This window comes from Apteryx rowi, unplaced genomic scaffold (genome assembly GCF_003343035.1).
Source record: "Apteryx rowi isolate R43461 unplaced genomic scaffold, aptRow1 scaffold_121, whole genome shotgun sequence".
In the NCBI taxonomy this organism is placed as follows: Eukaryota; Metazoa; Chordata; class Aves; order Apterygiformes; family Apterygidae; genus Apteryx; species Apteryx rowi.
The window spans coordinates 2077667-2092195 of NW_020447431.1; the positions used below are offsets into that span (position 1 = coordinate 2077667).

The window sequence follows — 14529 nt, forward strand, 5'->3', positions numbered from 1 at the left end:
TGTTAATCCTTTATGTTTAATAATAAAACCACATGCACTGCATAGTGTATTTTAAAGTTAGCATAAGACAAAACAGAAGAAATAAGTCTCATTTTCTTGTGATAACTGTTCAATTCCTACATCCAGAGAATACATAAAGCACTGGCAACCACCACTTCTCTGTAACGTGAACTTTGTCTAACTTGAAAAATATTCTCCCCAAGCATCCAGACTGAAGAAACTCCACTGCGTGTTCATAGCAGCATTTTGGGGGGACTAATGGAGAAGGTAAGTTTAAGCTTAAAAACACTCAGGTAACTTATAGGATAAAACAAAGTCTGATAAATATTTTCCTTTTCAGCCCCAGAAGACACTGCCATATTGCTGTACTAGTTCAACATAGCCAGTCTGAATGCTACACATAACCCCTTTTTCTCCAGGAGTAAAAAAATATTCACTTGGACTTAAAGTTCCCTGTCTGAGATCAAATGTAAACAGAGAGGTTCTCCTACCCATGAATTAAACAGAAGAGTATGAAAGACAAGGTTTCTGGTTTTCTGAAGGTTTCTGCCTTCATGTTTACCACTAAAGCGTGCTCTAACCAGTTTAGGATATGACAAAATCACAACACACTTCTTAAATACCTTAGACGATTCCTTTGCAACCTCATACCGTGCTGCAAAACCTCTATTCCTTGCACCTTTCCAACTTCAGTTTTAGTTAATAATTTCTACTATCAATAAAGCATTAGCTCCTTTGCAAAATAGACGTCCATCTCATTTTTGGAAATGGCAAGCAGACTGAGCTTAGGGATTAACTTAATTGCTGTAGCACACTTTTTCCAATGAATAGCTCAATCCACTTGAAAAGCTAATAGCAATGAATGTGTTTTGCGGTCCATTATTCTTTTCCTCAGCAAGTTGTTAACTGTAAGCAAGCTCATATTTCAGCGTACCAGGCCATGAAGTCTTACTGTGGGAAAACTAAATCCAACAGTCAGGCACCCTCAGCTGTAACTTGGAACTATCATCACTTGCTAAATACTTACAAAAAATATCACACAGTCAAAAAACCAGCAACTCATAGGAAAACAGAATGACTGGCAAAACAGACAAAAGCAAGAGAGGAAACACAGAAAAATAACTATGCCACACATACTGTTTAAAATGAAAAGTCCTCATCTCCTGAATAAACTGAATGCTTTAAATCTGAAGGAGTTTCAGGTTCCCCAAATTCTATCCTAGAAAACTATGGGAGTTAAAGATCATTAATGCAAAAATGCAGATAATGCAGCTAGCCAGGTACAGATTTATTGAGCTCGCTTACTTCCATTATAGAAATCTGCTGCCATTAAGTGCAATACTACGCTAGGTCTATTTACAGAGAATTAGTATGAACCTCAGTTCTCTTATTTTTTCTCTAGAAAAACCTGGATGGCTTTTTGGCAAAAARGAAAAAAAAAGCCACGTGACCCATCTCTGAGGTCACTTTATACAACCCACTTCTCTTTGCTGAAAATTATTATATGTAATAATATTAAAACTGCTGCTTTCCAAAAATGGAAGTTGCACAGAAATTTAGTACTCTTCCTAAACAAGGTATGCTTTGACTGAACGTGGGAAGCAGCTCAGACTTACACACACATTTCCCACATACACTTTCGAAAGAAGCAAATCAAGGGAATAAAATCTTTATCTCACACCTTTTCAGAGGTAAACCAAAAAGTTTTGCCTCTTATTTAGCAGCTACACTGAATTGCTCCAGTCTACATACTTTTTTCCAAACACGGAAATGGAGTCAAACACTAAAAACAGTTGAGGAATAATTCTGTAGATTTATCACTCTTACAGTCATCTATCTAGAAACGAATGTATTAGGCCCTCAGATTACATCTTCCCAGAGTTTCCATAAGTAGAACACACAATATATATGAAGGCACTAGGTAATTATGAACTCTGACAAAAGTTATTACTTTCTAACAGACTGATACAGCTATGTGAAAGACCAGCTGCTCCTGATGCAGACTCAACCAGGATAAAAATGGGATGTGTTTTACTTTGTTTTCAAATTGCAGTATTTCCCAAATAGAAAGGTAACTGTTAAACTATTTTGAACTTAGAATGCTGCTGTTTTCTCTTTAACTATACCTTACTATTCAGGAAAGCAAAACAAATGAAGTTTGGCAAGATTAATTTGCTAGAAGCCTGTAAGTGCTTTTGCTTATGGTTCCATTACCTTCCAGACATTTATTGATTTCCATAAACTATTTATTCCATTATTTATTCCACCAAACAGAAGATGCACTTGATTTCTCCCATGAAAGCTCCTTATACTCTTCTCCAGTCTGCAGACACTTCTCTGGTTCTAGCTAGTATCAATGCTACTGCAAATTAGTTTGCCACTTATTAGTTTGATACGCTTTGGTGAAAATTGTTTGGACCTGTTGATTTATTTATAGGCAGATTTTCCAGGTACCATTTTATTTTTTTCATTGAAGTTCCCTTTTTATTTGCATCCATTACCCTCTTATCATGCAGCAGCACACACAGTCTATTTTTGCAAAACAGAAACAGGATTTGAAGAAAGGCACTTAAAAGCTTAGTGATTAGTAATTTTATCTTCTTCATCATTTCTTAATGGTTCCTAGTTTCTCTAATGCATTTGTGAAAAACAGTTATTTCTATTTAAAAATGCAAACTCAGACCTTTTTGCCAGCTCTTAAAATACCTCTTCTGTATTTGCTTTTTGCTCATTCAATGTCATTACAGACTTACATACCTTAATTATCATGGATACAGATATCCCATCTACTTTAAAAGCACTAAATTTTAAATACTTCTATGCATTTTAGCACATTCTGATTGATTCATTTCCTGCAGGTTTCTTTTCATTATGCAGTCACCTCCAGCGGGTCAAATTCTACAGGGCTGCTTTAAACAAGAGTGACAGCTCACAGCAAACCATACTAAGACATTCTGGCAGCCATCTACCTTGCAAAGTAATTGCAAAATTTAAAACTTTGCACTTTATGAAAGCATATTTTCTAAAACTTCATTACGATTTTGCTCTCATCAGCATCACTTGATGCGTACATTAAGATTGCTAGGAGATTTGCTTTCTGATGTACTAGGAAATTATGCTTCCTCACAGGAAAAAAAAGCACATGGGCCAATTACATCAATTAACCCCCCACCTCCAAAGTGAGACCTTCCTGCCCTTAGAGGATGCCACAAAGGCTTGAAAAGACACTCCATTTTGAAGGAAGTAATTTGCAGAACAACACTAGGATTTCCAAAAATAAGGAGTAGAGAGTAAGCAGCTTGTGCAGCCGTATAAACTGACATGATTCTGTTGAAAAGATCCTAAGACATGAACAGAGATTTCAGGCATCCACACTTAAAGACAAAAACTTGCAAATAATTACCTAATGATAGCCTAACTCCTGCTATAGTCAATTAGCTATGTTCCACACACTTGGTAGATGTACAATGTAGAAAGATCTACATTGCTGAGCTGCCACTTATGTGGTGAGATTATAACAAGAAATCATGTTTGTGTAATGATGCAACTGCAAATTTCAGACATTAAATGGGAATATTTCTTTTGTTCTTGAATGTGAAATGTCTATCATGTAAGTGAGGCTATAAGTGAGATTCAAGAAAATTAGATTTCTTAGAATTAAAATTATGGTCTAAATCATGCTGGGGTAGCTGGATTATGCATCAAGCAGCAGATTTTCATTTTTGTTTAGTACTTCTTTTTTTCCCACATTTATTCACCACAGGGTTAAACATCAGCTGCTATTTCCAACAAGCTTCAGCATCTTTCAAATATTCCTCATTGGAGAGCCTATATTCCTAGATATACTGATACAAGTGAATACTCTTCCTTCCCAAAATCAGTAAAAAATCCCAAATAACATAAGCCAATGGGGGTGGGGGGAGTATGTGAAGAGCAGAACATGAGGTTTTGCCTTTACATCACTTGCTGAATTTTCTCTAGCTACTAGAGCTGCAGAAGCTCTAGCTACTCAGTTAACACACGTGTTCAAGAAAGACTGATATACAGAAACGAGTGTCCAAGAACGCTGGCAGCAACAGAACTGTCAACAAAGTTGACTTGTGAAACAGTGCTGAGTAGATACATTTTGCATTGAAATTGCATCATTGATGGGTTTTGGTTATTTACAGCAGAAGCAAGACTCCTTCATATTTTTCATTATTTTCTGTTGGGATGGAGGAGTCAGAAGGCATAAATCACAGGCACTCCCAGTCACCATCTGTTCCATCACTATGTCATGTAGAGGAAAGCACTGTCTAGACTATACTAGAGGCAGTGTAGATATCCATGCTTTCAGGCAACAGTCACTTACTTCTGCTGGCATTTCACAAATACACTCCCTTGCATGAAACTTTATTTTTTTCTTAATAGAATGCTACTTTTTAATCCAACTATTTAATCATCCTTTCCCATCCCTCCAAATGAAAACCAAGTCAAAATCTTAGCTCTTACCATCCCCATTCTTGTCCACTTGCGTATGTGGTATTAACCTACCTAAAAGTACACAAATGTTCTACATCAATGTTATCCAACTTGAATGCTGAATACTCTTACCATTAGTATATCCTTCTCTGGTTTTTTGGTTATCTAGCCCAAACAAGGCCTGGGACTATTCTCTACTATGCTGATGGACTGAGAAGCAGGAGCAGCAAGAGATAGGGCTCTCCTGGAGCAATGAGTATGCACTCCTATTTAGCCCTCTTCCTTACCACCAAACCTTTGTTTTAGCAGAGTCTGACAAACAGATAGAGCGGGGCACATTCTACCTTCTTTTTGACTTATTTTTCCATGTATTTGGTGTGATTAAAAAAAAAAAAAGATGCTTTTTTTCTTCAATCCTCTCTTTAAGTCCCAGTTGAATATAGAGGGCATTACCAGTCAAGGAAAAGTGAAAAGGTTTTAAAAAACACAGAAAATCAGAAGCTACACTTTAGGCACAGTCAATAAAATACACATTCTGCCCAGGCAAGCGTCCTAGGTTTGCCTATATAGCGAGATAGTTAAGAGGCCCGAGCCCTTGCCTCATTTGTAAAGACGGGTCACCTGGCGAAAGGGAAGCTTCCCTGCACTTTCAGTGACTGAACAGCATTGAGGAGTGTATCATGACCCTATTAAACAAATGATAAGTATGAAAATATTCTCAGGAGAAAGTCAGCAGTGTGCCTATTTCTTTYGCTTGTGAGATCATGACTAATTATAGTTCAGCCTAACTTCATGACAGCAACACAACAGACCTCAAGAAAATCTGTATTAAGTCTTCATCCCCTAAAAATCAAAAGGTCCTGGAGGGCCAGTTTAACAAGTCTGGCTACTGGAATGGACAACACCAGAATATGTGTTCTTCTCTGGAGCTACTAATTAATTAGCCTTCAACTAAAACTGTAGAAACATTTTGGTAAGAATGAAACCCACAAAGCATCATTCAGCAATCCACCTTTCACCTCCCCATACTCCTTCAAGTTCTATTCCCATCAGAAGAGAATTTCTCCCACCATCAGGGACTAGTGACATTGGCCAAGTCTAAGTGACTTTAACCAAAAAAAAAAAAAAAAGGAAACACTGAAAATAAACATCACACTTTTACAAAATTTAGGTCTCAGAGATGTTCCTCCCCTCCTAAATTTGACCTGCATTTAAACTACCATTGAAATAAACTAAGTTGGAATGGAGAAAATGAGACAGCATAGCTTAAGAAACAGGGGTAAGAAGTATGGTATTTGCACTGCCTAACTGCAGTTGTTGCTGAAATTAAAAATACAGAAGCACTTAAATGATCTCCTCATTTAGACTGCAGAGAAAGCAGAAGTTCAGATCAAAATGGAGCTGACAGTAATCGGAGTGATGGCTATGCTATATATCCTACAGCTGCATCCATCCAATTTTCCTTCTACATCTCTGGGCAAGAGCTTTGTGTGTATAATGCAAGAAACAATTAAGGAAAAAAACCAAAAGAGTAGAGTTCGTAGGGTTTTTTAAAATAAATTTTCCTTAGATTTTTTTCCTTGCTATTCCAGTGTTTCTGGTCACCCTCATTCCCACAGTAATTTGTCACTCCTTTCTCACTTCCATGAGCTTAAGGCATAATGCACCAGTTAAATATGGTTCCCTTTGTAGCCTAGCTCTTATAGGGCTGGTTTATCCTACATACGTGTTAGATTTCCAGTCACTGCCCTATATTATATATGGGGAAAACTGATCAGAGCAACAGTGAAAGAGATGAAGACAATGTGCTATTTCCATTCCATGAGAACTATTGAGAGTTTACTTTCCCAGTGGACAACAATTTACTCATACATTTTATAGTAAAATTCACTTTGTGGTATGCTACAGAGCTTGATCCAAGGAAAATCTTGATAAAGTGATGCAATACCCCTTCATAAGTATTATCTACTAAAAATATCAACTGAAAGCATACTGAAAATAGGTTGCAACTGTTTCTAATCTCTATTTTGAGCAATTAATACTTTGTTTCAACCTTATTTCCAGAACACAGTTAATATATATAAAACACAGGAAAGTGCAAACTGACATTTTACTTTCAGTATTGTAAAAAGGAAGCAGGAGTAGAATCTTTAACAGTGAATGGATGTTTCCACTGTTCCCAAATCAGATGTTTGGCCTGGGATCTAAAACCTCTGTCCCTATACTTTCTTTGCCTTGCAGCCTTTTTATGCTGCAGATGTGGGAATTTATGCATTCAGCCAGGACAAGGAAGCAAGAACTCTCCCCTGCCCCTGCAAGACTACATCTCCCCCCAACACACCTTTTTTTTTTTTTTTTTKTCATGGTACCACACACCCAGCAGAACAGTAACCAAAGCATCAATAAAAAGAAACCTGTTATTAAAGTAATTTTCCAAATGAGAACCCTAAGTTCTTATGGGATCACATAAACACAATGGAAGAGAGCATCTACTGTAAAGAAGCAATAGCCTCCTGAGGATTCGCCATGTGTTTACACAAATCCCTTTCTCTTTCACCCTTCCATGCTCCGTTGTCATTTACTAATCAATATCCCATCTCCTCTATTACTCATTACCATATTATCAGGAGTACAGCGTGTCTATTCAGCAGCACATCATGCCTTGCGAAGAGGGATGAATCTTGTCAACATATTTTTAATGACTTCAGGTCAATTCTAGATTAAAATGGAAGGGCATTTGTTAACTTTTCATAGTAGCAAAACAGATGCTTAAAGTCAGTCCTGCTTACAGATTGCCATCAACTAAAATGGAATACAGTCTCTCTGTGTTAGTAAAATACAACCCTGAAATATAAAGTTTCTCAAAGTCCATTAAAACTCTACCATCTACTTCAGTGGTTCTGAAAAACTCCCATGGGTTTACAACTTACTCATCTCCAGATACATTACTGAAGGGAGGAAATACGATTTGTATATGAGGTTTCAAGAATAAGTTGCAAGACCAAGGAGTTAAACACACAAAACACTGCCACTACCAAATACAATGCTCAGCCCAGTTTCTTGTATCCCTCCCTAGCCAGGATATCCTTTTTTTTCTGTATAATATTCTATTAACTTTTTGGATCTAATAATGCTGAGAGAAAGTAAAGTGAAACCAAGCTAGGTATTCACTGAATGTGATGGTAATTTTTAAAAGAGTTTTCCAGGAGTACTGAGTAAAAAAGGCCTATTCATTCTACAACATTCTTAGATGTTTTTATTTTGCAGCATTAATCCATAGCTAAAATAGCATTTAACAATGTTTACCTGCTGTTAGATAAACAGCAGGTACCTGAAATGAAGCAATACACCTGTTAAACACCATATTTCTAGAGGCAACAATCATACTGATGTAAAACAGCCAAAGAATGTTTTCAAGGGTGAAAAATAGCCAATACCACAATAAAACACTATCATTTGGATATTCGGTTGATGAAATTAGGCTACATTTATCTATTAAAGATTCCCTTTGCCCTCTACCATACAGAAAAAGCAAGTGTACATTACAAATAGTAGTCACCAAGTGAACTGTTATGGTCACAACTAGATCAGCTAGCAACATTGTCCATGGCTGCATATAATTAAGAGGTAGCCAACAGCTTCTCAGGTAGAAGAGGACTTTATGACACTCCTGTCCAGAGCTGACCAGTCTCAATTTATTTATTTTTAAGACTTAAAAGAAACTGGAATGCTTTTAATCTTGCAAGACTGGATAGGATATGACAGTAAAACTAAGAAATTCTCAAGTTATATGACACAAGAAACACGAGAATACTATGGCTTACATCCAAGTACAAACTAGGTGGATCTGCAAAACTGTGTTTATCTTGATCATTTTCGAAGCTGCATATCAACACAAGTCCTTCCTCTCTGTCTGCTGGTTTACAGCCCCAAGCCTTCATTCCTTGACATAGAAATGTTAGAACTGGAGATATTTTAGATTTATCTAGATACCTAAACACACTTTTAAATAGGGTCTTTTCTCTTCTGTACCTGCTAAGGGTAGGAGCTAAATCAAAGTTATAAGCCCTTCAGGGTTTTTTTTTTCCTTGCTATGTTTATTCCTCCCAGCTAAATCAAACAGGAAACTCTGGAATAAACAATTTTTTTTTTATGACCTCATTTCTTTTCCGGTCCTGACYTCCTCATTTCTTTGCATAGATCTTGCAAGTTCAAACTTTGCTTAGTGAAAGAGCATTACTGACCTATTTGCAATGAAAAGCAGTATTCACTTGCATCATCTCTTTTGAGTCTCACACTTGTCCCCTTCACTAATAGAGAGTGGGTACAAACAATGTAGCCAAAGAGCTATCACTTTCCTTGATGCAGAGAAGCCAATACTAATGGTAAGTTTTCCCCTAAAATTATTCCTGAATTAGCGCAAAAGTTAAAAAGAAGTAAAAATTTAACTTGTGAAAAGCATCAGTACTTTTAAGAAGTGCTTGAAATACAATGGATACAATGCAGCATGCAGTTATACTGAGAATTTATTAAAATCGTAAAATCTCAATATTTGGTCAAAACCACAAGTGATCAAAAACAGACTCTTCCCTAAAAAGACCTGGAGTTATCTACAGATGAAATCTGATAACATTAAAAAACAATCACGCTGCACTATGCTATGAGAGCATTTCAATAACAGAGAGGACAATGCCCATGCACATAATATTTTGATTGTTTTGTTAAATATTCCAGAGCACACTGTGGTTGTGGATGGCTTTCTTGGTTTTGCCCATACTCTAACTTACCTCCTCTGAGTATGTCTCTGAAAGAGATCTCTGTATTTCTCGATAACTCACCAAGGAACGGCTGATCAGTGCACAGTTTAAGGAAGTCAAACCTGTATTAGCTGTGTGACTGAAGTGATAAACCATCTGCCTGAGCGATAAGGGACATCAGAGAACCAACAGATTAAATATTCAAAGGCTTACTTTGTATGCTTCTGTATGTCTTATGCACAACATAAAAAATTAGTCCAGTGACAAATTCTCCAAGCACAGCACTGCAAAATGGCCAAGACACTTGAAGCGAAATTCCAGTTCTTTAGATCACAATGTGTGAAAAGCAGATAACTGACAGGGAAGTGGGGCTACTTTTAGACAGAGTTTTAGAAAAGTGACTTTGTTTACAAAACCAGGACAAAAGCCCTGAAGCAAGTTCTACAGGAATATGCATTTGTTGGACAGAGGCTTACATTCCCCAAGTGCACAAAACAGGCTTTGAGGGAAAGCTCAGAAAAACCTTAGGCTTTGCCCAGAGCAAAGAATGTTATAACTATGTTGAATAGAAGGCTCCTTGCATGTGTGCATCCTTTTAAGGTCCCTGGCTAGGAGTTCTTCACTCCTGAGGATCTATCACTACATTACCATCACAACCAAAGGAGACTTCTAGGTAAACCAGAAACAAATCTAAGCCACCATGAAATTATGACAACCTGCATAGCATCCATCTAAAGTTCATGGATCTTGAAGAGTCCATCAAGAAGAGTGGGAAGTATTCCAGTAGAGCAAAAAGTCTGAGTTTTATTTTAAAATCTTCAAAGGTTTCATCTAGTTTCCCAGCCACAGGCCAAACTTTCTCAGGAGTAGTTTTACAGTAAATAGGCTTCATCAGCAAAGCCTGCTCATGTATTAAGTTCTTGTCCCAGCTGCATCTCAGTGCACCTCTTGTTGCAGTTCACAGGCCCCATGACAGCAGTGATGCCACAGCTGTTTCACGGAGCAAAACAGGATCAATGAAATGAGCTAACTTAAAATTTCACCTCCCCAAAATATCAGAAATTACAAACCAACAAACCAAAACCTGATTATTTTACAGTGACCCAATACAGCCCCAGAAACACTCATAACAGTACAGCGGAAAGACAGGGAACTTCAGTATTATGCAGCAACAAGTAGCCAAAACAGACAATACTATTTCAACTGGTTCAACCCCAGCCAAATGTAATATGTCACCACACTCACAGGCAACTTTAAGGCAGATGAATGAAGCAGTATGGCCTCTCAAGGAAAATGTGATGCATTTTAAACTATTAGAAAATTATCTAATTGGAATTAAATATTATATTGTCAAAATGTAAGCCATATTACAGTTAACCATTAACATACATGCACATTCAGAATGTAAATAAATTTAACAACTTTCAGGAGTAGACTCTGAGCTTTGAGCTATACACAAATAAAAGAAAACTACCTTTAGCTCTGAAGTCAACTCAAGCTGTCAAACTATTTCATTTGTATTCTGTTTAGCATTAAGGAGGGGTTTGTTCAGACTTTAAAATAACAAGTGTGCTTCACTTTGTTGTGTAGAGACATTTTTTGCCTGATTTACTTTAGGTTTTTGGTTCTCTACCAGGTGCGGTTTGGATCCAAAAAACCCAAGTGAAAAGAAAATTCATTCAAACTAGAGAAGCTGATTGGAAGTTGAAAATCAAAAAGACTTTTTTCCCTTCCTTTTGCAAATAATAAAATAAAAGTCAGAAAGGAATAAATAACTCCAGTGATTTTAAAATTTGAGTATCTGCCACACTTCCATATGCTATTAAGTGTCTGTACAATTTACAACCATAGCTATGCAGGCTGAACACCTAATTCCCTGCCTTCTACCTATTTAGACATCCAAATCTTGATAAACTAAATTTAATAAGCAGAAATAATATATTGATTCATTGGCTCAATAATAATCTATTTTAAGTGCAAAACTTGTTTTGATAAACAAATACAGCAGTTCTCTATGAAATAAATGATGGTATAACAGTTGCATCCAAGATTGTTTTAGTTTGCTAATTAAAACAAATCTAAAAATGTTTAATTCATTTTTAAAAAAAATACAGCTTGGCATAAAAACATCCTTAAATAGTGAATAAGAAATGCATAATTTACCATTTTTAAAGATCAAACTTTGAAAAAAAAAAATCGAGGTACAAATGGAAAACAGGATTAGAGTCAACAGTTTATTCGAGGCTTCCTGCTTACTGATTTCAGTCAGGATTTAATCATGATTAAATAGGTTATTTACATCAAGCCTTCACGCTGTGAAAACAAATTTCAATTCAGTAACCACGTCCCCACAGCTCCCTGATTTCCAGGCCAATAGTTCCAGAGGTGATGGCAAAATATAACATAGGACAGCACTCAATACTGTAATCACAGGTACATTTGATTTCAAGATTTCTACAAATGCTTTATCTTATGATACTTGTTACTGGATCAATTCTTGTCCTATAGAGGAGCTCTGTTATTTTCCAGTCGTAAATCTACTGCACAGCTGGGAGCTTGTTTGTGGATGTTGTCATTCAATACACCCAAGAACAGAAGCCGCTCTAAAAAGCAAAAATAATGAGTAATACCTGCACTTGGTGAAGGATACTCATCAGCCCCACTTCTTTCAAAATGGACTGGATTGAAAGAAGTTTTTTAAAGATACCAAAAAAGCCTAGAAACTGTGCCACGAAAAAATTAGATAAGAGAGAATTCCTGGATTATGCTACTGAGTCAATTATCAAGTTCAATCAGGGTCTCCCCAGGACATGGGGTTTGCTTGTTTATAGATTTTTTTCTCCTAAAAATATAAACCTAAATATCAACATGAGAGTAGCTCTCCTAGGTAACTCTAGCCAAGTACCCTATATCTGACATTGGACACGGTGGATACCTAAGAAAGAAGATAAAAGTGGGCCAGGGCAATGCTTTCTGCAAATATTGTTCCAGCCGTAAACCATTTGTGGTTCATGAACTACCTCAGTTCAGTGTGTTTTCTAAGCACTTCTGCTGGTTTCAAGGCTACCATCAGCCAGTTTTATCTGATTCCTCTAGTTCCTGCATTAAGACAACGAATAATCAAACCCTGCGCCCAAATTTTGTGCCACTTTGTTTTATACATCATGGATTTATATCATAAACACAGACACCACCCCTCAGCTAGGGAATTATGCCATTCCATAACCTTGGTCATCCTTGCTGCTCCTGCTCCTCTCTAAAATTTTTGAGATTAGGAGTGGCAGGCAAGAAGTGACACAAACCACACACAATATGCAAGGCATGGGAAAACCACAGATGCATACAAGTTACATAGATGCATATAGCTATATACAACTGTATTTCCTGGTTTGCCCCTTATTCTATTCCTAATACTGCCTAGCTTTCTGCTTGCTTTTTTGACTTCTACTGAATATTGTGCAAAGGTTTTCATGCATCTATTCATCATAAGTCATCATCTTGCTCCTGAGTGGTAATGATCTGCCCATCATTTTACATATTAAGTTAAGATGTCTTTACATATACACACATTACTTTACCTCTATCCATTGCAAGTAGATTGGGTTAAAAAATAAAACATTAACACAAAGAAAATCACATGTTCCTATAACATGCTAATATGGTTTACCCAAACACAAACTCTGATTGTGCCAGTAGCAGCCTGACTTTTCTCCACAGCAGATGTCTTCTTTTGTAACTTTACATGTACTTCATTTTATATGAAAAAGGTCAAAAAAACAGGCCTACATTACAGCAGAAGGACTAGCACTTTAGCTTCAGCTCAGACTAGTGACTGAGCTCTTTTCACTTCTGTTCTGGCATGTGGAGGAAATCACATTTCACTTAGTCCTAACGACTCTCCTGTTGTAGTCTGGCATAACCGACTGCCAGGTACTAGCTACTCCAGGGACTTGTTATTCTGAATTGCATGTCTTTCGGGCTCCTGAAAAGGTATATTCCTCAAAAAGGATCAAATGACACAGTATCAAAGTGTGATAAACCAGCTGAAGAATTAGCTGAAGAAATATTTTTGTAAAAGAAAAATAATACAGAGACATAACACACACTTATCTACAAATAACATGAACTATCAAAGTGCTGTTACATACAGTTCTGTCTTAGAATTTCTCTACAAACGATTTTAAATAAGATATGCAATTATATAACAGAAGTACCCTATTTGCAAGCGCATTGAGTAAAAATTTTCCATTTGCCCCTTTTGTTCTTCCACAGGCTTAATTCATCTAGTGCACAAGAACTGTATTAAATTGGGTCCTGGGACATTCCAAATTACAGTCAGTAAATTATCTTCCTGTCATAGGAGCTAATTTAACCATCTTAGATCGCTTCAGATAATTTGCAATTCTTAACCACTAACCATTAACAAGTCTCCCAGTTTAACATGAAATGCCTCCATTATTAATCTAAACAGTCAAACCTTCAGACAGTGACCTTCCCATATCTGTAACTGTAACAACTTTGTGGTTAACCTGGAAATTTCAAATGGAAGCAGATATTTCCTCCCTTCCCCCTTGCCCCAGTGGTATGAACAAATGGTCATGGTGGAGGATCAGATCACAGAGAATTGCCTTAAAGCAATCTCTCTTCACAGAGTTCCTGCTACGGTCCTCTGCTGAGACACATGTTGTGTACAGCCTGATAGGAGAGAATAATTTGGATTACAGATTTCATTCCTCCCCACCTCCAAATTCTTCTTTTACTGTGAAGTAGATGATAAAGAAGTAGTAACATGTCAACATAATGATAGTTTATACAGTTTGAGTCATAGTTATATTCCATGGCAACAGATAGGCAACAACTACTCTCTGAGAACCAGTATTTTTCAGATCATGGCAAAATTCAAACACAGTCTCTTAATTAAAATTTGAACTTTAAAAATACTAATGGTCTGTATTAAGTATGTAATACCAGAGCCTTTCACAAGCTTTGCACAGAATTACCTCAGACACTGCTGCTAATTTCACTTCTGGGGCAGAATACTCCAAGATATAACAGTCCAAAAGACAGAAAATGAATTGGAAAATGCTGACTCCAACTGAAGAAGCAATTGAGACTTCAGCTGGTCAGACTGTAGCTCCTAAAGTTCAGTTATGCCACCTGCACTCAGACTGTAGAGAATATTTTTACAAGTTAGTCCCACTGAGAAGACTATTCTCTAAAATAAAATGGTATTAAATACAAGGTAAGGGTAGAAAAAAAATCAGATATTCAAGTCGTAAACTATCCAGACTAACAGAGTTAAACACCAGCT

General features: G+C 36.8%; 1 protein-coding gene across 1 annotated transcript in view; it reads right to left on the reverse strand.

Moving 5' to 3' along the window:
• The window catches only part of STK39 (serine/threonine kinase 39), a 103217-nt gene that overhangs the window by 23010 nt on the left and 65678 nt on the right, over positions 1–14529 (reverse strand). The window lies entirely within an intron of this gene.